Source organism: Lepisma saccharinum, chromosome 1 (assembly GCF_977018435.1).
Source record: "Lepisma saccharinum chromosome 1, izLepSacc3.1, whole genome shotgun sequence".
NCBI classification, from domain to species: Eukaryota; Metazoa; Arthropoda; class Insecta; order Zygentoma; family Lepismatidae; genus Lepisma; species Lepisma saccharinum.
The window spans coordinates 14,022,966-14,048,724 of NC_139229.1; the positions used below are offsets into that span (position 1 = coordinate 14,022,966).

At 37.7% G+C, this 25,759-nt stretch overlaps 1 protein-coding gene across 2 annotated transcripts in view; it reads right to left on the reverse strand.

Annotated features, from left to right (window-relative positions):
- Nucleotides 1–25,759, reverse strand: part of milt (trafficking kinesin-binding protein milt) — a 281,696-nt gene that overhangs the window by 150,910 nt on the left and 105,027 nt on the right. For both annotated transcript variants that reach the window (XM_083129399.1, XM_083129392.1), the window contains exon 4: nt 1,257–1,361. The gene's annotated coding sequence lies outside the window, so the exon portion shown is untranslated. The remainder of the gene's footprint in view (nt 1–1,256; nt 1,362–25,759) is intronic.

Here is a 25,759-nt window from a genome sequence, read left to right on the forward strand (position 1 = left end):
AGGCATAAAAAAATATGTATAAATTCAATGGAATTTGGATTAATAAAAGTTGCAATTTTCCACGTCTACGGAGAAAAATCCACGCAGAATTCCCGGAGCCAATAATTCACGCATAATTCCCGATGGGTAGCCACCCTGCATGAACACCACTATAATTTGATGTTAGTGTATACAGCACGAGATACTGTATGTGCTTACCGCGAAGATACAGCCACGTGTCACATTGGCTCTCAATGCGTATTTTCTTATACGCATCATGGGGTGGGAGCACCCATTCTTGCACACTAACGAGGCTCCGGCGTCTGGCTTCACAGCTAGTATAACAGTACCTAGGGCCTGTATTGTGTTCTGTACATGTTTGTTTCTGATTGTCCCGTCACGATTGATGTGGAAACTACAATAGGGATCATGCCCAAGGGGGAGAGGCTATCATCTCATTATTTATAGACAGGTTGTGTTTGTGTGTGAGGGTGTGTTGTTTAATTTGCAAGCTTGTTTTCAGATTGTTCTTAATCTGTTTTAAGGTTGTATCGCGTATTGTTTCGATAATCGCCAAAAGATAGATTTGTTCATTTTTCGTGTATCACGCACTCTCGAACATTTAAGCATAACTTGCAGTGAAAGTCATGTAGTTCAGAACGACTGTATATTAATATATAACACTTATATGCAATAAAGAAATTCGCTCATTTACATATATATCACGAAGATAAACGAGAATTCACAACATATTAAGTAGGAAAGGAGTCAAGAGATCCACAGCTTCAAGGTGAGACCTACGCATGTTAGGTTTCACTTTCCGAGATATTTCTATTTACACGCAACTCTGAAGTGAACCGTTAATACAGATGCTAACATGCATTCCTTGACTTTGTAAAGATGGAAGATGTTGGACAATGCTTTGCTTTCCCTGCAAGTATTAAGAGTAAAATAGTAACAAGGACAATCTTAACGAATTTCCAATCTCGCAGGAACGTGAGAAAATTTCTAAATTCTGAAAGTATTCAACGTAAGTTTACAAAAAATTAACATGTGTAACCAAAGAAGCAAGTAGCATTAGTGAGAAGCTCTGGCCGACTTACCTTCGTAGATCTAATTCCAGTTTTACCGCAACTAAAGCCAAGCTAAAATATAAGTCTAAAGCATGCACTCGTAACACCACACAGGAATAACGCAAGTTTGCATCCACAAGCGCCAATCAATATTATGTACAGATGCATAAAGATAAGAATACAAAATCTGTTTGGGGTACTCACGAAAATAATTCAGTGTCTCTCGGATCTGATCCGGCGTCAGTAGTTCGTCGGTGTCTTCAGGCTTCAAAACAGGAGCTGGGATAAACCAATCTTGGTTCTCGTACCCTGAAACAAAAGGAAACCGGGGTTGAAATCAGTTTGCCAATTCGCATCTTGTTTGAACGTCTTGAATCAAAGTGCTCGTCAGCCAACATTTCATAATATGAGGACACAAGCTCCTCAAGAACAACTAACACTAACTTGATTTGGAGAGTTAAAAAAAATGTATTGACTACAACATATTACGAAGATTAACTCCTTATCAGTAGGGAAAGGATTTATACAGGGTGACAATTAATGAACTATATGAAATAAAACGGAAATTAGTGACAAACCACGTAGTACACAAACTGTATTGCACATGTAAACGGCACTACAGACATTCGGATTTAGGTTATGACATGTTCGATATGTCTGCCATCTCTGGCGATGTGGGGCAGACGAACAGCAAAATTCTGCATGACCCGCTGAACATCGATGCTGTCGATGACCTCCTGAATGGCAGTTTTCAGCTCGGCAATGGTTTTGGGGTTATTTCTGTACACCTTGTCCTTAACATAGACCCTCTGGGTACCCCAGAGCCAGAATGCGGTCCCCAAAATACTCCTCCAGGACATTTTCACTTGCAAATGGCCGACATCAACACGTTGCGTGCGCATACGCATACGAATTCCCATCATGCCCTGTGGCCAGCCACGCAGTTTGGACGTCATCACGCGAACCGTTCAGAAATTATGACCGTTTTATTTCATATAGTTCATTAATTGTCACGCTGTAGTTACATACCTTTCTATTTTTGCTACATCCTAGATGTATGCTATTAAGAGATCTTTGTGTCTCATGTACACAGTACCCCTTCACTGAAATTATGTAGGACCTAAAATGCCTAAACGAACCATAAATTCCTAAAACAAAAAGGTACATATAAGTACAAAAGACAGAGCTCCTGTATTTGGCTGAGGCGACAGAGCCTATTTAGACGCGAAAAAGAGGCTCGGCTTCCAATTTAGACTGCTAGGCACGAACAACGTATTATACAGATAACATTGTACATGATTAGCTCATTGAAAACTCAACACGTCACAAACCAAAAGTTCTTCAGTTTGTCAACACGCTTCATTAATGGGCCAATGCTATCTGCTCTCGGTCTCCCCGATATAGCGGTTCGGTTTCCACTTTAAACTGTATGGGTTCAGTCCCGAGTAGCATATCTGGGCATAAAGTGGACTTAAAACTTCAGCAGCTACCTGCTCTGAATGCTATTTACCCATACCTACAGCACCAGCAGTAACGGTCTTGTTACATGAAAAGAAACGTGTAGATTGGACATTTGCATAACTTTACTTACAAGAAGCCGGAGAACATGAAATTACTCTCAAGAGCTTGATAAGTAGCTTCAAACACGCAAATTTCAACTTACATACGTCTGTCACCCAGAGGCAGTTGTTGAAATGATCATCAGTCTCCTCACAGACCCTTCAAAGCCTAAGAAATCTTGATATAACAGTGATCTACAAGAGATACCACAACCTACCACTGTAAGGATCACTTAATTTGAAAATCGAGCAGCAGCTTCTATTCACAGCGACTAAATTCAACAGTTATCGCGAGTGGCGGCCGTGAAAATTCAATATCACCGTTGCTGAGATAATTGAATGTAACAGTTATCCGAGTTTGAGATGCAGGAAGGTGGTGCCAGATGCACTTTACAGATGATGATAGTGGTCGGAAAACATACTTAAATGGACATTACTCTTTCCTCCAAGAGCATGGCGGGAAGCTACGTTTTTCCTGCGATGCTTCAATTCCCATCCGATGGATTCCACTTTAGGAAACAACCGGGGAATTTAAACGCGGAGGTATTTCAACGCTCGAGCGCCGCGGAACAGTTACGTCGTATTGTGTGAACAAGGTGGTGCGGTTTGCTCAGTCATTCTGAATCAAGTCAACAGGAAAATTCTCAACTGGAGGGCAAAAACTGCTTGAGATTTCATTTGAGTGTGCACCTGGAATTTATAAGGAAGCTCCAGTATTACACTTTCCACAAGGCAGAAAAGACGGGAAGGGGCTGTCGATGTTCTCTTCCTACTCCTTGATTTTGTGATCTTTAGAATATTTCCTGAAAGGAAAACTCCCTGCTAATCCCTAAAATTGACATCAGATCTGTGAAAATTTAAGGGTTAAGGGGGGGAAAAATGAGTAACCATGTTGATGCTCTGCTGGTTGTGTGCCGTCTCTCGTGCTTCATACATTTACACTTCCATCCATGAAAGCATATATTTCTTGTACTCTTTCATTTACATGTCCAGTAACTATTTGCAATTACGATTTCATTTTTCCGGGGTTTGACGACTGAAGTTTTCTTCCGACCCTTCAAATGAGGATGTGTTTCTTCTTGACTGATTTGGTTTATTTTACTTTGCTTTTCTACCACTTTTCATCACTTCTAGTGATGATATGATGAAAGCTCACTCACAAAGAACATCCATGCTCAGGCAGCGTTTCGAACCCGAGACCTCTAGCGTCGCAGCGCCCTGTCCTAGCCATTCCACCGCCGAGTTCGGTTACTTATGTTTATACTGTTTACCGCGGTATAAAGAGTGTATTTCAAAAGTCCTGCAATGCTAATTTTGAGTGAAACATGTTAAGAAATATCCACATCCGATTTTCTCCATTATAAGCCTCATTCATTGAGATACGTATCTCTAGGTATACTTGATTACCAGATTTATGACTGCTGTATGCTAATCCGTGTTTTCATGTGGGGCCTGTTCAGAACTTAATAGATTTGGGAATAGCAGTCAAAAAGTGATATTTTAGTTGCACATGATCTTGGTTAACTACACTAGTTCCATAGAATTTTGTCCACAGGCGCAGGCTAAGTTTGCCAAATTGCATTAAAAACTAAATCATAATTTACCGGCGTAAAAATGTCACAGGCGTCGTTTACGAATAACGCTTATTTCGCAATACATCTACAGTGCATACAGTAGAAGGTTGTTCAATTTAGCACCAATTTCTACACCTAATATAAGTGTTACAGTAATTGCGTAAAACTTGCGATTTAGCCTAAGATAAATGGTGACAAGGGAAGAAATTCGACATGGTAGACAAATCAATGTTTTTACCCACATTTAATATTATCAACTTGCTCGGACTTCACCAAATAAAGTCCCCCGCCAAAGAAAAAAAAATCCAAGTATCGTACAAATTTCCCCCACCTTCCTGCAAATTCTGCGCAGAAAATCTCTACTTAGATCTTGGACGTATGCCTATGTCACTGAAAAACAAAAGATTTTGCTACGTATGAGATGTAGACAAATGGCTCGGCGACTTTGCTAGCTAAGGCTACAGCGACAGAATTCTATTTTTTAGGTGACACACCTTCTGATCCAATACCAGCAGAACATTGGTGATTTAACAATAGGTTATTGCGTGTTGGGAACCTAAAGACTTACCAGTTTATGTATGAAAAATAGATACTGAGCAAAAGCCTTCCATCTGTGTGATGGATCAGCAAACAGTTCAGTAGTAAGAAGGTTGTCGCAGAACAAAAAGAAACACCGATCAATCTACACATCAAAGTCAGAAGTCATCAAGGTCACACAGAAAAGAAAATTCAATGGAATTGGCAAATTATTAAAACAACAGACCCGCTGAAAGGATATTGGGGACATTCCGACACTCTCGGGAACTAGGTCCTGTCAGAGACCTTGCGCAGCATCGATTAGTATTGCATAATGCTCTTCACTTATCTATCACAAATGGATGAAATCAATCCGCCATTTCGCTTCAAGTGCGCTAAAACAGTATGTTTCTCTTAGTAATGCAATGCGATTATCTTTTCAAGATCATTCAGCAACGTGTCCACGTCAATCATTCTGACAGGCAACAGAAGCTCCGAAAAACAAAGAACTTCCATTTCGGTGGCATATTTTATTGCTTTTTCTCCTTGAGACAACATTAATTTTGAAACATCAAGAAGCAAAAGAATATAGTAACTTCAAAGAAATTTCTTTAATTTTGCTTTTCCTGGCAGAAGCCACAAACGACACGCAAGCTGCCGATCTCCAACATAACTCTACGTTATGTAACGTGCATAAGTTTATTTTAGACCACAGTTTTAGCAGTATACCCCATAAACCCTCTGTTTTGCACCCCCAATCCGCAGGGTGCACTGATCAATTACAAAAAACTCAATTGTTGTTTTCAAGCAAGCTCTTATCCTGGCATAAATGACAATGTAGTGAGGAATATTAATACACTCCTCACAAAAAGTTTGGAATATTGTTATATTAGGTACAAATTTGGAATATTGTTCCATTAGGTAATAGGTGATAGGCACTATGGGATATGTCGGCGAAAACACAAGAACATCCAGCAGAGACAGATACCATGTGTTGTCGCAACACATTGTTGCTGTGCCTATCAACTAATCCTTAACATAACAATATTCCATAATTTTTGTGAGGTGCATATATCCAAAAATATATTGGTTACGAAAGAATGAATAAGTATATTAAGGTTCTCTACAATGCATGCCATGCTTTGGTGTCACAATAAAGCACAAAAATTTCCTTAATTTGCATTAGGACTGTTCTGTACCATCAGGTCCCCTTCACCTTTCCGCAGTAGCATTTATTCAATCTTATGTATCTGCATTGCTTATTTCTATTTATTCCAGAGAATCAAAATAACCTAGCCTATGTATATCCTAATTATTGTGCAATTAAATATATAGTGATACAATAACACAGGAATATAAGTTATTGTTTCCAAAAGACCAGACGATCTCAGTGGCGGATTGGTTATCACAGCGCGCTACTGCTACAGGGGTCTCGCGCTCGAATCAGTGCATGGATATTCTTTGTGAGTGTCCCTTCATCAATTTCACCATATCATCACTCATCTTCCTGTTCGCAATTAGCTAAAGCAAAACAAACCAAATCATTCACACGATTACTCAATCCAAAAGATCAGAACAAAAACAAGCAAAATATTTACCGCTATCGAAGTATTTCTGGTGAACGCTTTTATGTTGAACGTAAATGTCCACGTTATGGAAAGAAACGTTCTAGCGTGATCTTGATCCAGGGGTAAAGAATCAATAACGGTATCACAATGTTATGAGTCATGAGTCAAAACGAAGTAGGTGTATTCGATGCTCCCCCATCTTTTCTTTCTCAACGAAATCAATATTACATTTACTGTAAATATTCACATGTTTCGCAGGCAAATCAAAGCATATTTCTATCATTATGTAGACTATAATACAGCAAGCAATATATAGAAGGCATTTTTGGGTGATGACTTGTCTCAAATTCACTGTATTATTATATATTCCAACACTTGAATAGTGTGTACTGTATCTGTCTCGCGCACCTTTAACGTTTCTCACGGGGCTTTCTACACACCTTTTTAACTCTCAGGTGAGGATTTTAGTTAAGATGATTTCCTCCCATATACACTAAAGGGTGCAAAATAACCATATATGCCGACGCAACCCCCCTCCCCCCCCAAAAAAAATCTTCATCACGCAATTTGATATCGTGTCTTCAAGCCTCGGTTGGACATTTGGTCGAACGCTAGCGAAGCCGCTTTCGAAATTCCCTCTCCATTCGAAAAACTGCTATGATATTCCAAATTCGAAAATATTACACCTGCTTAGAATTCCTTCTAGAGCATTCACGTGAATCTACGTGTGGTTTGCTTTCGCCATTGTCTAGATAGTTTAATAGATCTACCTAACCACAACACGGCTAAGGTCCAGTCGAACTTTAAGGAGAGGGAGTACTGTCATTCACAGCACATATACGTAACCCTTGAATTGGTAGTAGTAAAATGTGATCAGATTTTTTAAAACAAATGTTTTCTACTAGATATTCTAAAAGCAGGTAATGAAATATTATCGTTGGATTTTTCGTCATGCAAAAACGTACCATTCGCAAATGTAGGTAAACAAAAGTAACTACACAAAAAGCTAACACAACTTCACATTGAATTATATCAGGAGTTAAGATTTTCTAGAATTCGAGAAGAAAATTCTTTAGGAAACCAATCGAACTATTCATTACATGGTAACACCAGGAATTAATGGTATATTTCAAGGTAGCTTGTCTTTCATTTCTATTTCAGTACGCTTGGGTTAATGGCAACAACGAGAATAAATAATGATTAATTGATTGATTTGGTTCATTTAGTTCGCATTTCTGCCACTTTTGGCTAATAGCGAAGAGAATGAATGATGGACTGATTAAATGGATGATACCGTACCATACCTTAACCATGGCTCAAACCCGGAACTTTAGCTAGTGCAATAGTGGCTTGAGAGACGACAGTTAAATGTATAGCTAGCTCTCTATGACACAAACGTGATTAATCCGCAGAATTGGAAAAACAAGAATAGGTCCAACTATCGATTTCATTGATGAGAAGATTATCTCGGGCTATCGACCAAGTGAGTTGTGGAAAGAATTCAAAGCTTTCGGGTGCTAACGTCATTCTCATCTTCACTTCTACCCTGAAGATGACAAGTGACATTAGCTCTCGAAAGCTTGGAATCTTTTCCACAAATCACCTGGCCGATAGCCCGAGAGAAACTTTTCATCATTCTTCCCCAGGAAAGCTTCAAGACCTTTCCATTTCATTGTTCCGAATACCGTAGAAGTAGAGAAGTCCGTAGCAATATAATCAAACTTGCCGAGTAGCGACTTCATTCAAATAACTTAGAGTCCTAATCTATGCGCAATTGTTTACCGTCGCATGGACTGTGACTTGCAACTTACCCAAGACACACTAACAAAGAGAGGAAAACTTACTGCATGACATCAACGACAGAAATAAATCAGGAAAGAAAGAAAGCAAAAATCTCCCTGACACAGGGACACAGGCCTTGAAAGCAGATGGACACACTCGGCTAATAAACCCAACAGTTTATTTCGCCAAATTTCACACGAATAATGTTTTCAGAAACAATTTATATTATTATCTAACAATGTTTTATTTTCTTTGAAAGGAAGCAAACTTTAATCTCAGATTGACACAAGAAATGTCACAAAATAATTGGTTTCATGTCAAGGAAAAGGCCGCCCCTGCGCATTGCACCGTGCCATGAGGCGAAAGTTGAAGTGGTGTGATCAGCACCAAGCTCCGACCGGGTCTTTACCCCCACCCGGCCGGCACCCATTGAAATGTTGGCATGTTCCATCAACTTTTATCAACACCTTGATACGCACCCACTTATTGTATCATTTTAGGTGTTTAATATGTTTAAAATGTTAATTGTCTATTATGACGTAATTTGTTTTGTTCAATTGGGTAGTCTTTTATGGTTATGGACTAACCTTAAAACATTTGATTGTAAGTTGTTAGGAGAGAGATGATATTATGGATGTTTCTGGAATAATGCAAGTGATTTTGGAAATGTGACTGTTTTAATTTGTGTAGTGAAGAAGTATTATGATCTAAATACACTTTTGTTTGTAATAAGAAGTTTAATTGAGAGTTTTATGCCCGGTTCGCTCAACCATCTTTAAAACGTTCTTAACGAGTTGATAGTTAACGCATCACTAAAATCTTAGCAGCCTGTTAAACTTTTAATGTTCGCTCAAGCGATTTTACAGGCCCGTTAACTAACGACATGTTAGAGACATTTTGCTTTGATGCCTTGCTATTCTCATACTTTGATACGAGAAATGCAACGTTTTCATTGGTTGCACCGTGGACAGTAGACTGTGCGTAAGCGGAATTGGGCTTTTTTGTATGAAATCCCAGGAACAAAAATAAATAAAGTAACGTGTAACACATACATATATGTTTAAGAAATGAATGTTAGTTAGGTATTTACGTCCGCACACCGAAAATGTTATGTATTAGGATTAACAGTTACATTGTAATATCTTAAGTTAGATTTAAATGAGTGCCTACCGACTGCAAATACAAGATCATAAATATATAAATAAAAAAACTACTGTTCTAGGTTAGGGTTATCTGTTTGAAGTTTGATAAATTTAATTATATTAAAATGACATTGCAAAAGAGGCCTAAAGGTGGAAATGGACGTGTGTTTGCTATAATAATTTTCCTCAACAAAAGAGAACATTTCACGAAATGTACGCCATGCATAACTTAACTTACTGTGCCATGGCAATTAAATATGTAAATATTGCAACAAGTCACTTCTATTGGCATTGATGTGAATGTGGCATTGCAAACAAGAAATCTACTGTTTCCAAATATTCACTGACAAAAAAAGAAGGCACGTAAAATGTTTATCAGTATGATTACCGTTCATGCATATGCACAAGGGACGTTTCTGAATGGTTGTGTTTTTGTTTCGTACAAATATTTTTCAAAGAAAAAATATACGTATATAATACAATACGATATTTTATATTTTGATTTATCATAAATGGTAAAAAGGACAAGTACACTGATAGACAGTATCCTCACCACTTGTACGAACGTACCGTGCAAAGAATAATTTCCGAATGCGTGGTAGTGTGTTTTACAAACAAATATGCATACTTTTACAATGTCCATGCACGTACCTACATTACCAGAAACAGCTTAGGATTAAGCTTTTTTCTTAATGAAACATACATGTACTTTACATTATGTTTGGTTATTCATTATGTGATGAAATTGTAGTCATTCAGAAAATGTACCTTGTACATGGAATGGTTGATTAATATGATATTTTACATTTGATTTATCATAACTGGTAAAAAGAAAACAAAAAACAGTGCACTGTTAGACAGTACCATTACCACTTGTACGTATGTACAAGGAAAAATTTCCGAATGGATGGTAGTGTGTTTTTCAAACAAATATGTATACTCTTACAATTTCCATGCACGAAACGACAACACCTTTTAACTGCTTAGGACCTGGAGCTTTTTTCCTTAATGAAACATACATGTGTAGTACGGTTCTTTACAATATGTTCGGTTATTCATTATGTGATGAAATTGTAGTCATTCAGAAAATGTACCTTGTACATGGAACGGTTGATTAATATGATATTTTACATTTAATTTATCATTACTTGTAAAACATATAACAAGTGCACTCACACAATATCATTATCACTTGTACGTATGTACAAGGAATAATTTCCGAATGGATGGTAGTGTGTTTTATGTCACTGCACAATGTCAAAATGTTACAATGTCCATGCACGAAACTATATACTTGAAACTGCTTAGGACCTCAAGCTTTTTTTCTTAATGAAACAACATATGTAAGCTATATTACGCGATGAGATGGTAGTCGTTCGTAAATGTACCTTGTACATGTAACGGTTATTTTTTTTTCAATTTTTAAGTGCTCTTTCAGTTTGTTATGAATACGATTTAATTTCTATTTGCACCGTTATATGTCAGCCCATTTTCAATATACTGCATAATAATTGTTTTGATTTTGTGATTATATTAAGACTCACGTTATATTAAACAACATGTTTTATTCTACAGTACTTACGTACAGCTACGTGCTAAATAAGTAAATAGGTTAGGCAGGTTTTCTTTATTTCTGTACTTGGTTAGGTTAGGCTGGTGAGGTTTGGTGCTTTTAGCATCTTCAGTTTGCTACAGCTGTCCCTAGCCGCTTGTGATTTAGAATATAGAATGATGAACATTTACGTCGAGCATTCTCGTCACTGCAAAATCATTTTTTTCCATTATGTTAATTGGAGTAGGTGGAAATTAATTTGAAAAGTTCGAAAGAACAATTCCATACTACTTTGAAAGATTGCAGGCTACATTGTGTAATGTCACAAATTTATTTGACATTAAATGAGAGTACAGAACGTGTATTGCCTCTTTCTAGGACAGTTGCTTCATTTTAATTTTATCTCTTACGTTTTCCAGTTTAAAAAGCAACATAAAATTGGAATGGTAGTTATAAGCAGACATAAGCATAAACACTAGAAACCACGACTTTCTCCAGTTTCTATGTGATCCACTGGAAAACGGCGTGGACGACGACACCGAATATTTTGGTGAATGACTTCACCTTATACAAATTGAAATATGTAAAAGGTTACATTATTTTAAAAAGTCATGCGATATTTTGTGTTTATGGTTACAGTGCATTGAAGGTGGAAGCCCAATATGCATTTTAAAAACATCAAGTTCGTATAATTAACTATAAGCATATATTTTTGGCTCGACAGGCAAAATTAATAAAATTTGAATAATGTGTGATGATCACGATGCCATTATTGACAAAACTTAAAAAGTACATTGATACGATATTTCTCATTTAACTTACATGTGATTTCTGATTTTCAGTACGAATTTATAATATGAAATACGAAATGGGAAAATTATTTTTGCTGTAGAAAGAAATCGAACTAGTGTGTTTTGCGTCGGTATGCAAATAATGAGTTCAGATCGGTTTGGGACAACCTTTCAACACAACAGCTGGCATACGCAATTTCGCCATCTTATTTCCGACACAGCACAACGCGCTGTTAAACACTTTAATGAAGCAAAAGAGTGCCTTTAGATTTAACGACGACATTAGAGGTCTGTTAGCCTTAACGAAGGTTGAAGAAATGCCTCAATGTGCTAATGTAGCGTTAACTTGATTTAACGCTTCTTTAAAATTTAACGCGCGTTGAGCGAACCGGGCATTAGTGTAATACATTAACATTAACATATCCTTATCTGATTTCCCACTACCTGAGGGCTTCATGGTAGGCTGATAAGTCTCAGGCTCGCCGTTGAGGAATATACGTAAGTAGTTCCATTGAAAATAATCCGGGGAACGTAGCAGGTGTAAACTTTTTGGCGCCGCAACGCGGGACTCGATAAATGTGTTTGAGTAGGGTATGCAGAAGCGTAATTTAAGAAGTGATCGTCGTAAGTTAAAAATGGATACTTTAAGTTGCTGTTCCGATAAAGTGAAAGCTGATGATGAAGAGGTCGAGTGCAACGATTGTAAAAGAAGCTTCCACTTACGTTGTGCTGGTTATCCTTTGACAAAATCGCAGTATAAGGAGGAAGAATTGAAATGTCTAATTTGTAAAGAGAAGGGTAATAAAGGAAGTCCTTGTTTGGAACAGTTGTTTCAAACCCTGATGGAGAAAATGGAAATGGGAAGAAAAGAAGATAAAGAGGAACAGGAAAGGATAAGAAAAGAAGATAAAGAGGAACAGGAAAGGATAAGAAATGAACAAGATAGAAAAAGAAAAGAAGATAAAGAGGAACAGGAAAGGATAAGAAAAGAAGATAAAGAGGAACAGGAAAGGATAAGAAATGAACAAGATAGAAAAAGAAATGAAGATAAAGAGGAACAGGAAAGGATAAGAAATGAACAAGAAAGAATCAGAAGAGAAGATAAAGAGGAACAGGAAAGGATAAGAAATGAACAAGAAAGAATCAGAAGAGAAGATAAAGAGGAACAGGAAAGGATAAGAAATGAACAAGAGAGAAAAAGGAATGAAGAAAGAGGAGAATTGATGAAGCTGCTCAGTCAAGATAAGGAAGAATTATTATTTAGAATAGAAGAGGGGCGAAAGGAATGTAGAGAAATTAAGGAGACTCTGAGGAAGGAAATTGCGTGTGAGAGGCAGCAAGTAGCTGAATTAATTCTAAAGCTGGAAGAAAAACAAAAGGAGGATTATGACAAGTGGAACTTAGACTTGACACAGGAGAAAACATCTAGAGAAGCTAAAGAAAAGGAAATGGAAAATGAAATTGAGAAATTGAGGGGACGAATAGAGATTGTTGAAATAATGGCAAGGCCAGAAGCAACACAAGGTTCCTCAGAATTACTTGATAATTTAGAGCTAAATCAGAGAAGGCAAGAAAAGAAACTTGAAGAAGTTACGGAGAAAGTCGCATCTGTAGATAGGCAGGTCGATCAACTACAGATGTTAATGGCAGGCTGTCGGGTTCTAGAACCTCCTCAAAATGGTGAAGCGGTATTTCAAGCGGGAATGAACGGTTCAACAACGAGAGGTAATTCCAAGGGGAAGATGAGGAAAAGGAATCGTTACTCGTCAAGTTCTTGCTCTGCAGTTTCCTCTAGTTCTGAGGAAACTGAAACTAGGAAAATTACAAAGCCCAGGAAGAGACATAATAATGGAAAGTCTGAGAGATGGGGACAGGACGAGATATCTCGTGACAATGCCTATAAGAATAGTTCCTACAAATCTTTTCGCATGTCTGATGTTAACGCTCTTTCAAAGTTTGCTGGAGAGATTAATACTGTCTCTGCTGAGAGGTATTTAAAAGAGCTAATAACATACCTGGATCTAATGAATGTCCCTATGATTTTTAGATTGAAGTTATTGCCCTCTCTTATGGTAGGAAAGGCTAAGGCGTGGTTTGTTGCAAATGAGAAGAAGTGGAAAACTTTTGAACACTTTTGTGCTGCCTTTAGAAAACAATATGCCTCTGCTGATGCCAAGCAAAGGGAAATGCAGATGCTGAGAAACAAACGGTATTCGAGGAGCTGTGGCCTCTCACTTGAAGAATATTGCTGGGACACATATGGCTCTTATTGCAATCTTGTGGATAGCGTTGACCAAAGCGAAGCGCTGAACTTGGTTATTAGTCAACTTCCGCTGCGAGTGCGTCAGTTGGTACTTACTCGCGATCCACGCAACATGGATCAACTTACCAGCTTCTTGGGAAGATATGAAGCCTCGGAGCAACTCGACGGATGGAGGACAGAAAACCCGAGATTCGAGGACAGAAGAACCAACCAAGCTAGAGTTAGGCAATTGACGTTCTCCAGAAATCAACCCAATTCAGCGAAGGTGCCTGCTGGTAACGGAAGATCTGATAATGAGAACTTTAGTGGTAGCGCTCGACAAAGTGACAATCATTCAGGAGAAGAAAATAGAAGCAGGTTCTACAGAGGAAGGAACTGCGAGGGATCACAGCGATCTTCTGGAGAAGAAGAGAAGAACGCCATTCCGAAGAAGTTCATATGGTAATAATAATTTCTGCCCACATCGCTATAACCGGTATAGAGGTAACTCCAATTGGAGGAGGAAAGAAAGTGCTACACAGACGGAAGATTTCCATAGTGGAGAAACTAGTGTTAAACAATTAGATGTTACCACTTGGAATACGTCTGCCCCGTCCTACACTCCAAGAAACTGAGAAGCAGTTGTTGAGTTGAGTGGATGGCCCTAGAGTTTTGGAAAAGAAAATTTACTCCATTTTCATTTTGTTAATTTTCTTTTTGTTTGTGGGAGGATGCCATGATACGCACCCACTTATTGTATCATTTTAGGTGTTTAATATGTTTAAAATGTTAATTGTCTATTATGACGTAATTTGTTTTGTTCAATTGGGTAGTCTTTTATGGTTATGGACTAACCTTAAAACATTTGATTGTAAGTTGTTAGGAGAGAGATGATATTATGGATGTTTCTGGAATAATGCAAGTGATTTTGGAAATGTGACTGTTTTAATTTGTGTAGTGAAGAAGTATTATGATCTAAATACACTTTTGTTTGTAATAAGAAGTTTAATTGAGAGTTTTAGTGTAATACATTAACATTAACATATCCTTATCTGATTTCCCACTACCTGAGGGCGTCATGGTAGGCTGATAAGTCTCAGGCTCGCCGTTGAGGAATATACGTAAGTAGTTCCATTGAAAATAATCCGGGGAACGTAGCAACCTGATGCTCCATGTACAGAAGCTGTTTAGATAGCTCCTTAGAAATAACCTAGGTTTCTCCAATAGAATTGAAACTTCATCTTGGATTCTTCAATCATAAATTAATTTTTGACCACACTTCGAACAATATAAAATGGTATTCCGTAAACAATTTTGGAATTTTTCATCAAATTTGCTCGCTCGCTCGCTCTCGCTCTCTCTCTCTCTCTCTCTCTCTCGGAACTCAAGTACACATTAGCGATCATGAAACATGGATTCCAAATAACCTGCTCCCTAGTCAAGTTTTTTTGATCAGGCCTCCTGCTTCCTCAAAGGAGCACATAATACTTCTTCTCAAGGTTTCCTTCGGCACTCCTCACTTAGATTTCATGACCGCAGCTTATGTCACTCCTAATGGTATCATTTGCTCAATTCTTTCACCTCGAGTACTAAAATACTGTTTGGTTTTCATCGCTCATAGTCTATTTGAGAACATGTCATCGAATTGACCGATACGTTAGGTGCCACTACAGCCAGCAACTAAAGACTATTTTGCAATCCTTACAACAGATAAATGTCATTTCTCACCAAAAAAACATATCCGAGAAAAACACGAGGGCGACAAATGTCTTTTGGTTTAAAATATATTGAAAAGCATCCTTTGATTTTGAAAGTAATCCAAGAAATCTGATAGTTAACTCAAGAGAAATGCAGTGACTGAAGGTGAAAGCATATATGTAAACTATTAGACAGAGAACGTGAAACGAATTAAATGTACGCTAATGACAGGAACATATGAAACTAGAGAAAGCTTAGTACAACAATATTTACAATCATGAGTAAATATTTTGCATTATGTGATCAATCTTAGGTAAGACTTTTTCCAATAATTCTTTGGTGGCACATTTTTCTCCTCTCTTGCCTACAATGGTGCATAAAGTGGGAAAATGCATACTTAATAATGTATTAATACACTGCATTACGTCTTACACACACTCCCTGCCAAGACACTGATGTTCCATTGTTACTGTTCTTTTATCTATTTCATCAAATCATCATTCATCATCAATGTCACGTTTAACATTACACGTTCAACGGTAGTTGAACAGGACTGTTCCAAGTGATAGCAGATTTGAGATCTAATAGTGCAATTAATTGAGTTTAAAAGTAAAAGCACAAGTATGGCTTATCGCCTTGCAAGAACATGATGCCCGCATCTGGTCAAAATTTCTGACCGGGCAGTGTTGACAATCTTGATCACATGACTCTAGCATTGAATTTTAAAAAAACACATTACGGAATAGAAACACACCATTTTGGTCAGCAACAGCTGCTATAACAAAATTTCGAATAATATCACAATGACAATTTTCAAAATTTCGGGATCCACGAAAATCATTCTCAGCCCTGCTCCGGAATTTCTGATGATGCAGCCAACCAGTATAAGTTAGAAATTATCCCAGCGGAAGTGGATTGAAGCAGTATCAGTATTTCACATACTGTTAGACTTTTTATATCGTCCTTTACAATACCACGATAACTTCGTGATTGGGAGATAGAATAATGTTGAATAATGAAGTAACAAACATACAATGGATGAAACAAAAGAGCATCAAGTTTCATAACAGGTAGCCAACAGCAAACTCATTTAATATACATTGTGTTCATGCATACTCAACGACTTGACCAACTTATTCATTACAACTCAACGGTAAACAATATCAAGCATACAAACACACATTAAAATATGCAGCAGATAAAACACTTCCTAGCGAAATATTTGATGTTAAGAATCAAGATATCATTATTTCGTGGAACGGAATAGTTCAAAATTATTCCACACAGGTTACAAGCAACATCAACAAAAAACACACAATTTAAATCGAGAATTAATCAACGAATTTGATTCGTGTAAGTTTTAACAATATCAAGGTCCCACACATTTTGCCACAAGTTTCCCGACTTTCGAGGTAATTTGAAGAAACTTCGACCACCTTATATATTCTAACCCTATTTATACAGTACATTTGGTAAAGTGCTGATTCCAAATGCAAGAGATTTTTTCGTTTACATTAATACCGGTATATGATTTGATTTGATTTGATTTATTTTACTTCACTTCTTGTGCCACTTTTGGCTAATTTGCGAAGATGGGGATGAGTGATGATATGATGAAATTGATGAATAGACATCACAAACGTCCATGCTCAAGACAGAATTCGAACCCGGGAACCCCGACATTAATGTATAAGAAATCCACACTCACGACATGTGCTTTTCTTGCTTTTCCAGGCTAGCGAAAATTTATTATATGGTATAGCATAACTGTAGTACATCAAATATCCATTATTTTTACGTTCTTCTAATCTGATTAATGCCTGTATCGCTCCACGTATTCGAAACGGCTTAAAGTAGTCACTCGCTTATTGTTATTATTACTAGAGGACATCAAAAGATCTGAATGTGTCAAACAAAGATGGACTTATATTTAAAACAGGTGGCAGCTGAAGGACTCTTACTTGCGTATTCTTATATTCATACACAATATGGGCATTCCATGTCAAAGTGCCTTTAAATATTAATTTCTCAAAGTAAGTGAAATGCAGTAACTTTATTCTTAAGTGAAATGCAGTAACTTTATTCTATCTTGTGAGTCAACAAGACTTGTCATTACATTCAAGTATTATACACGAACAAGGTAGAAGGTATTTTACATGTTTGTTTATTTTAACTTTTGGATTTATCCTTTGTTTTGTATTGTGTCCCATCCGCGACACCAAAAACAATTAATTCTCCTTTAACTATTACATTTCCCCTTCAGCTCCACTAGAATATTCAAACGTGAATTAGCTTCTCTCCTTGTCTGAAATAATTTATTTTTCATAATTTGAAAATTCACAGAAATTAAAATTAATTTCTTGTTAAGTAAAGAGGAAGTTAATTATCTCTCCCATCCGTGACACAAAATTGTTCACATCTAGCTATAAATCTGGGAAGGTCTTTTAAGGGTAGTTACGTTAAATCAACAGTGTTTATCTTCGTCATTCATTGCACAAAAACTGTACGAAAAGCGTTGCTTAACTATCAGTACAACAGTTACTTTAATGTCAAAAATGTAAGCTGGGTGTCCCACTCATGGCAATGAAATGCCTCAATATATCTTTTCAAGTGATACTTATAATCAATGGATTCCGGGTTCGATTCCCGATGGAGGCACGTGGCACAGTTAGAGTTATACTTGTAAGCTGTACGTCGAGTCCTAATTATCCTATATGAGCATAAAGAGAGCTTACACCACAAGCCTAACCAAATCTGAAATACTGAGTGTGTCGGTTTCTTTTTTTTTTTTAAGTTGCCTATTTCATACAACTAAACCCACCGGCATATCCACCTATACCATTCCCTTCCTACGATAAAAGAGCCTTTCAGTGAGACTTCAAACTGAAGCGACAAGTGACACATGTCGCTTGGGAACGAACCAATCAACAACAACGTTTCACACTGTAGCGACATAACAGACCGCAGAAGCATGCGTTATTCATGAAATCCTCAAGCGACACGTGTCGCTTCGGTCTGAAATCTCCTTTAACAGCACGTGGTTGTAAGTAGTCAACTATTTCCTTGAGTTTAAATTACAGACACAACCGAAAAAGAAAAATAGTTCCATGCTCGCTTCAATTTCTAATTTTGTCCGCCCCAGTTTGAGACTCACCGGGTTGATTGTGCATCGGTGGAGTTGCATTGTTCAATGCGCAACTCACCATTGTCATTCAACTACCTCATGCTACTCTATAAACAAGAAAGACAACTTTCTTCAGAATTTAGTTTCGCAAAATTACCGTTCAGTCGATTTCCACGTGGCGAGGAAAAACAACATCATCTTCATTTCGACGGAGAAAGTCACGATCAGTCAACCAACATTTTCCATTTTTCTTCCTTGTGTAAGTGAAATGAAACTTATATCTGAAGCAAGTGAAGAAAAAGTGGACAGCATGTATCCGATTTGAATTCAGTCCTGTACCTATGGGAAGGAATGTGTGTACGACATCATTAATTTCTTTATGGTAATTGGAAGCGTTAATATATCTGTGACATTGCTTCAAGTGAAATCAAAGTTGGCGTTTAAAACACGTGAAGACTGCCGCATTTCCAGTGAAATAGTCTCATCTTCTTTCGAAGAGAATAGGATCAACTCTATAGTTTTATATTGAGATTGAAAGATTTGTAGTGAAACCATTCTTCATGTATGCTGAGGTATTATGCTTTGTTACACCCACAGAAGTCACAAAGCTTGTATCCAAGCCAAATGCAATATTGGAAACGCAGAGAAATGAATCAACTCTACAAGTTGCAAGCACAGAAAATTATTTTTGGTGAAAAAATTTGAGTGGACCCTCCAACGTGTTGCGATTGTAATGTAGTTTTAAGTATTCGGCATATTCTTGTATGCGCTTGCTTTCCTCATGCAGACTTTTCATTTTTCCAACTGTTTGTCATTCCTTTTGGGAGATAACGACAGTGTTTTATCAAATGTTTTTAGCTCTTTGAGAAGAGCTGGTCTCGTCTCGTCCACTGTCTGTGAGGAAGTGTTTAGTTTATTCTTACTTTTTAATGTTTTGGGTTCTCCTCTTATTCCTTTCTTTCTCCTAGAAAAAGACCCTTTCCTTTCACCAGTCTCTTCCTTATTTCTCTTTCTTCCTGAGAGAGAGAGAGATTTTTCCTTCCCTTATCTTCTCTTCATTTCCTTCCTTTCTCCATAATCCCTCTTTCTTCTCATCCTCTCTCTCTCACACACACACTCTTTATTCTCTTTTAGAGAGAGAGAGAGAGAGGAAAGGCTGGAGGGGAAGAAGCAGAGAGAGCGGTTCCTTCTCTCTCTCTCTCTGAGAGAGTGAGAGTAGAGAGAGAGAAAAAAAGAAGACGAGAGAGAGAAAAAGAAGACGAGAGAGAGAAAAAGAAGACGAGAGAGAGAAAGAAAAAGACAAGAGAGAGAAAGAAAAAGACAAGAGAGAGAGAGAGAAAAAGACAAGAGAGAGAGAGAGAAAGAAAAAGACGAGAGAGAGAGAGAGAGAGAGAGAGAGAGAGAGAGAGAAAATAACAGTTTTCTATTTTCTTCCCTCCATTACTTTTCCTCTTCCCCTTTCTCTTTCTCTCTTCAAAAGGACAATGGGAGAAAAAGAGATAGAGAGAGAGGGGGTGAAAGAGAACATAAAGAGAAAGAGAAGGGAGAGACTGAGGAAGAAAGAGAGGAGAGAGAGAGAGAGATAAAAAACAGAGATACGGAGAAAGCTTCTTTCTCTCCTTCATTTACTCCCTCTCTTTATCTTTCCCTTCAGAGAGGGGGGGGAGGGAGGAAGGGAGAATATATTTTTCTCTCTCTCCCTCCCCAAAAAACTTTTCTCAAGGGTCTTCTTACACCCCTTTACTTATATCCCAGTATATACATTGAAGGACGCAAAATGGCCATATGTGACGCGTACCCAACAATTTTAATTCAATCAATCAATGAAATGCTACGAGGTCAGCCACTATATAATTTTATGGAGCCAGCGTATGAGTCATTCCATGCGAAATCAACACAGCCCCCAACCTGACCATCTCCGATTTTCATGAAATTTGGGGAGTTGAAACTATGCATGGAACTTAGTAGCTATGAAAATTTCTAGTCTCGTATGTCTTATAATTGTTAAATTATTCAAGGTCAAAGTTCGCAAAAATTGCCCTTTTTGAGCCCGCTTAGCTATACTAAATGTGTTGTAACTCCGCCACTATTTCGCCTAGGAAGCTCAAACAAAACTTATTGTACAGGGAATTGAACAAGCTTTCCAGTGATATATAACAAGCCCACCTTTCGATAAAAATATAATTTTGTCACGTGACCTTGACTTTTGACCTTGAATATCTCAAAACATGTCATCACCAAAAATCGTGAAAAAAATATATTTGGTCCCTCATACCATACTCTAAAACATATCAAAAAATCATTCTGGGACTGCGATGGGATCAAAAGATACAAAATAATATGTGTAACCATGTAACTGATAAAAGCCTCATTACATGAACTATGACCAATCAAAAGTCCCTTAACACCCCCTACAAAACGTAAAGGAGTTATCCTGGTCATGAAAGAAATAGGTTAAGCACAGGGAGATCTCTAGCTGTGTGTGTCAAGCGCAAGTCCGGCACATTGTTGACCGCCATATTGAATTCAACGCAAAAATTTCAAAAGAAAGGGAGTGAAGTGATATATCAAATCAGGCTAGAAATTCACGAGAAATGGAACGGGGAAGGTTTTTCCAAAGTATCTTTAACCAGCAAAAAGTTATTACTGCATGCATGTAACCATTTTCTCCTTTTCGAGGTGTTAAAAACAAAGTAGTATTAAGAATGTTCCTGACGTGTTAGGAACTCGTCGAGATCACGCTGACATCTTGGGAGAGAAAGAAGTATACGCACATTGTACATGTATATGATTTTAATCAGCAACATTCACCAAATACTTGAATAGTGAAAAATATTGGGAAAAGTATCTCAAACAATTACGTGACACTTCCTTTGAAATGAAAAATTCTTCAGTGACGAGGCTAATTTTTATGTTCACGGTAAAGTTAATAAAAATTATATGCAATACCTGTGATTTGATAATCTACAGTAGACAGATCCCAGCCGAATGGTTGTTGCTGGTAAGCTAATGATGTGGTATAGTGCATGGAGAACGGAAATGGTTGGTCCATATTCAACAACGGAACCTTAAATGGTGAGAGCTTCTTGGATGTGTTAAGTGAACAGGTTTTTCATCCTTGCTTGCGGGATATGGTACTTTTCCAGTTTTGAAACACGACAGTGTGTGGCCACACTATGTGAACATTTTGGCAATTTCTTCATGATAAATTTCTAGGTAGATTGATTGGTAGACGGGGATCTATTAAAAGGCCTTCACATTCCCCAGATCTAACATCTTAGGAGGACCTTCAGAAGCATTTGAAGAGAATGGTGAATGCACTAAAAGTCCCTGATATTGACCATCTGAGAGAATGCATAGTTGCTGCTTGCGATGATGTTGCACCTGATACATTGCCAAATGTTCTATGTGAGTGTGAGAGACGTCGACGAGTGTGCTCACAGGAATATTGACAACACTATAATGTGCATATATCGTAAGTGAAAGATATGCGTATAACGTTTTGCTGCCTAAAAATAAGTTGGAAAAACCTTCGCCTGATTTGATATATCACATCACTCCCTTTCCTTTGAAATTTTTGCGTTGAATTCAATATGGCGGTCAACAATGTGCCGGACTTGCGCTTGACACACACAGCTAGAGATCTCCCTGTGCCTAACATATTTCTTTCATGACCAGGATAACTCCTTTACATTTTGTAGGGGGTGTTAAATGACTTTTGACTCGTCATAGTTCATGTAATGAGGCTTTTATCAGTCACATAGTTACACATATTATTTTGTATCTTTTGATCCCATTGCAGTCCCAGAATGATTTTTTGATATGTTTTATAGTATGGCATGAGGGACCAAATATATTTTTTCACGATTTTTGGTGATGACATGTTTTGAGATATTCAAGGTCAAAGGTCAAGTTCACGAGACAAAATTATATTTTTATCGAAAGGTGGGCTTGTTATATATCACTGGAAAGCTTGTTCAATTCCCTGTACAATAAGCTTTATTTGAGCTTCCTAGGCGAAATAGTGGCGGAGTTACAGCAGATTTAGTATAGCTAATCGGGCTCAAAAAGGGCAATTTATGCGAACTTTGACCTTGAATAATTTAACAATTACAAGACGCACGAGACTAAACATTTTCATAGTTACTAAGTTCCATGCATAGTTTCAACTCCCCAAATTTCATGAAAATCGGTGATGGTCAGGTTGGAAATTGCACATATCTGTGTTGATTTGGCATGGAATGACTCGCATTCAATTAAAGAAATTCCATTCGAGAATATAAAACAGATGTACATGGAACCACGCCAATTGCTGTCAAAAAAATTCCAACATCCTATGTCTAGAACAAAGGGACTGGTAGTGATGATGCTATTTTTAAGTACACATAGGTGAGTACTTGTATTGAAAAATCACAGGCAGAAAAATGTGACTGACAACATTTTCGGCGGCCACACACACATACAGAAGCTCTTCATTCGTTCACGTTTGCCCACTACTCACTATTTTTCCATGGCATTAACAACGAAAAATCTTTCATAGGAGAGTTTATTTGTCTGGTTCTTTCGGAGGGGGGGGGGGGGGGGTTACACCCAAATATCTGTATAAATCCATAACAAAACTGTCTCTTGATTACAATATTCCCATTACAATTAAGAGTGGAAGAATCATTAGTGAACTTAGAAATTCTTCAATGTTCGTTTTGTTTACTGAATGTTAAAGCACAGTATAACCTACTAGTATCTAACTCGTGCTCTCTAGATTTAGTACTCGGTACTAACGCAGACTCAATTTCATAAAAAGGGCACTTATGTATAGCTACAACACGTGAAAATTTCGAATCAGTTGTCCTCGAATCGCTAGCTATTTAAAACATAATATGAAGAGCAATTCTCAAATGTTGGATATTTTATCTCATCTCACTTCATAACACCTCAGACTTCTGACGCAGAAAAGTCCTATTGAGAAATTCACCTGAAGTGAAAATAAGCAACAAATTAGCGAGTTTATTTCTAGGTCATCAATTCAGCAAACGCAACTGCTATTTGACTTCACAGCATAGTCAAATCGAGTCTACAGACTATTTCGTTTTTGTTCGATTGTTATTGCTATTGCGATATGATAAGACGAGAAGTTTTAGGACACTCACTAATATACCATTCTTTGTTTGCAACAAAAATGATATACTCAGAGCAAAAATGAGTGCGTTTCAACTACTCTAGAAGTTAGCACGATCACTTGAGTAGACAAACACTAGCGAAAAATTGAATTTCAAAGTGGATTGCACTCCTCAGTAACCGGTACGTAGAAGCTCGCTCACCTCGTTCTGTCATTGAAAGGTAACAGCCAGTGTGTCAACAGAGAATAACATCATCGCACATCCATCAAAGTCTCTTCTGTCTGTCAGGCGTCACTTCACGTGCCTCTCGGCTTTCAGTTAATAAGTAATTTGAATATGCCTCAAGCAACTTGTAAACCATTTTCTTAAAATCCTGTGTAAAGACGATAGAAATTTTCAAGAACTCAAATCTGACGGTATTGAAGTTCGTTCGAAATATTTTCGCGAGAATTTAATTCAAGCTGTGATGATGGAGTTAAAACTATCGTCAGAATTATATTATTCACGTACTAACTTTCTTAACGACAATGCTATCATCAAAAATCTGCAAGGGTTTCTACTTCATATACTGTGTCTCAACAGCTGGACCACGAGCCACGAGAAACTATTTTGAAGCAATTTTTTTTTTTTTTAGATTTGTCAACAAGCCTACACATAATCGAACCATTACTTATGTCACAAACTATTTCCTAATATTTAATTTCAATGCTTAAAATTAAAAGGTGTAAACATATTGGGATCGGGACATCGACTTATATATATACAGGGCAGCGGTTTCTCAAAGGTTGAGAACCACTTATCTGAACGAGGGGAACATTTTCAGCAAAGGAAGAAAGTTTCGTTACATGCACGAGTATACGGGTTTTGTATCGTTAAACGCACAGCCATGAAATTAGGCGGGTGGCAGAAGTTCGCGCTGTTGCCATGTCGGAGCACAACCCCGTGTGTTCGGAGGTTTAAGAGAATGAAAGATCTCGTTGTAGAGTTGGTCTTTGTAATCCACGGTGATACAAATTGACAGTATTTGCTTGAAAGGTCATGGACGACACCAAAGTGCCCCGAAGAGAGGTAGCAACGCAACCCAGTTGACGTTGCCACACAGTGCGTGGGAACCAGCGACTTCTTTCCCGCTCTCGCTTTCCTCATATGTGGCACCACCGCAATTCTGCCCATCCGACTATTTTCATGGCCGTGCGTTTAGTCAAATTAGGATACCTATAGAAACACGCATGAACAGAGAAATCATTCTATTCCGTGCACTGAATTGGACAATCATCATCTACTCGTACATTTACGAGGCAGAATGTTAATACTTTTCAGGCTGATTACTGAACGAGATGCAAAAATGCCATTATCGTAATGACTGCCCACTCTTGCAAAATAATGAAGCCCTCAGCCTAAATCCTCTCATTAGTCATAACGAAACCGCAGATATAGATTTCGGAGGGAGGGAATCGCGTGAGACACTCCAGTAACAAATGAGGGAGCGATAAAAATCTAAAGTATTTGCGAAGATTATAAAACCAAGCGATTTGTCCAGCGTCATTATCTGTAACGAACGGCACTTCCAGATTGACAATGTTTTCAAGGTCACTCCTCTGCTGTGTGTAAAAGAAAAAAATATATATACACACACACCTAAAGTGGAACTCTGATACTTTCCTCAGTACTGAACCTATGTTTTACGACTTGAAAAAAGGAATTCCGTTCCAAAACACATTATTTATCTTCCTGATCGTATCATATTAACTTCAGATCTACAACGCTTAATTAGCTTAACAATAATAAAAACGTTTGCTGGTTGCATGAAATTTTGACATGCATATGTGGCAAATGTGTGCCTAGCTGATGGTATAGTGGTTACACTACTGTCTTGTAATCAAGGGGTGCCGGACAGGGTTGTTAACGGTCAAGGAAACAAGTTCTAATGGGTTCGGGGAACAATTTTTCTCGCACAATTTAAATTCCGTCCAAGTTGCGTATTGTTTCATTTCACTACGGAACTTGGACCACATTTAAATTGATCCGGAAAAAAAGTTCCT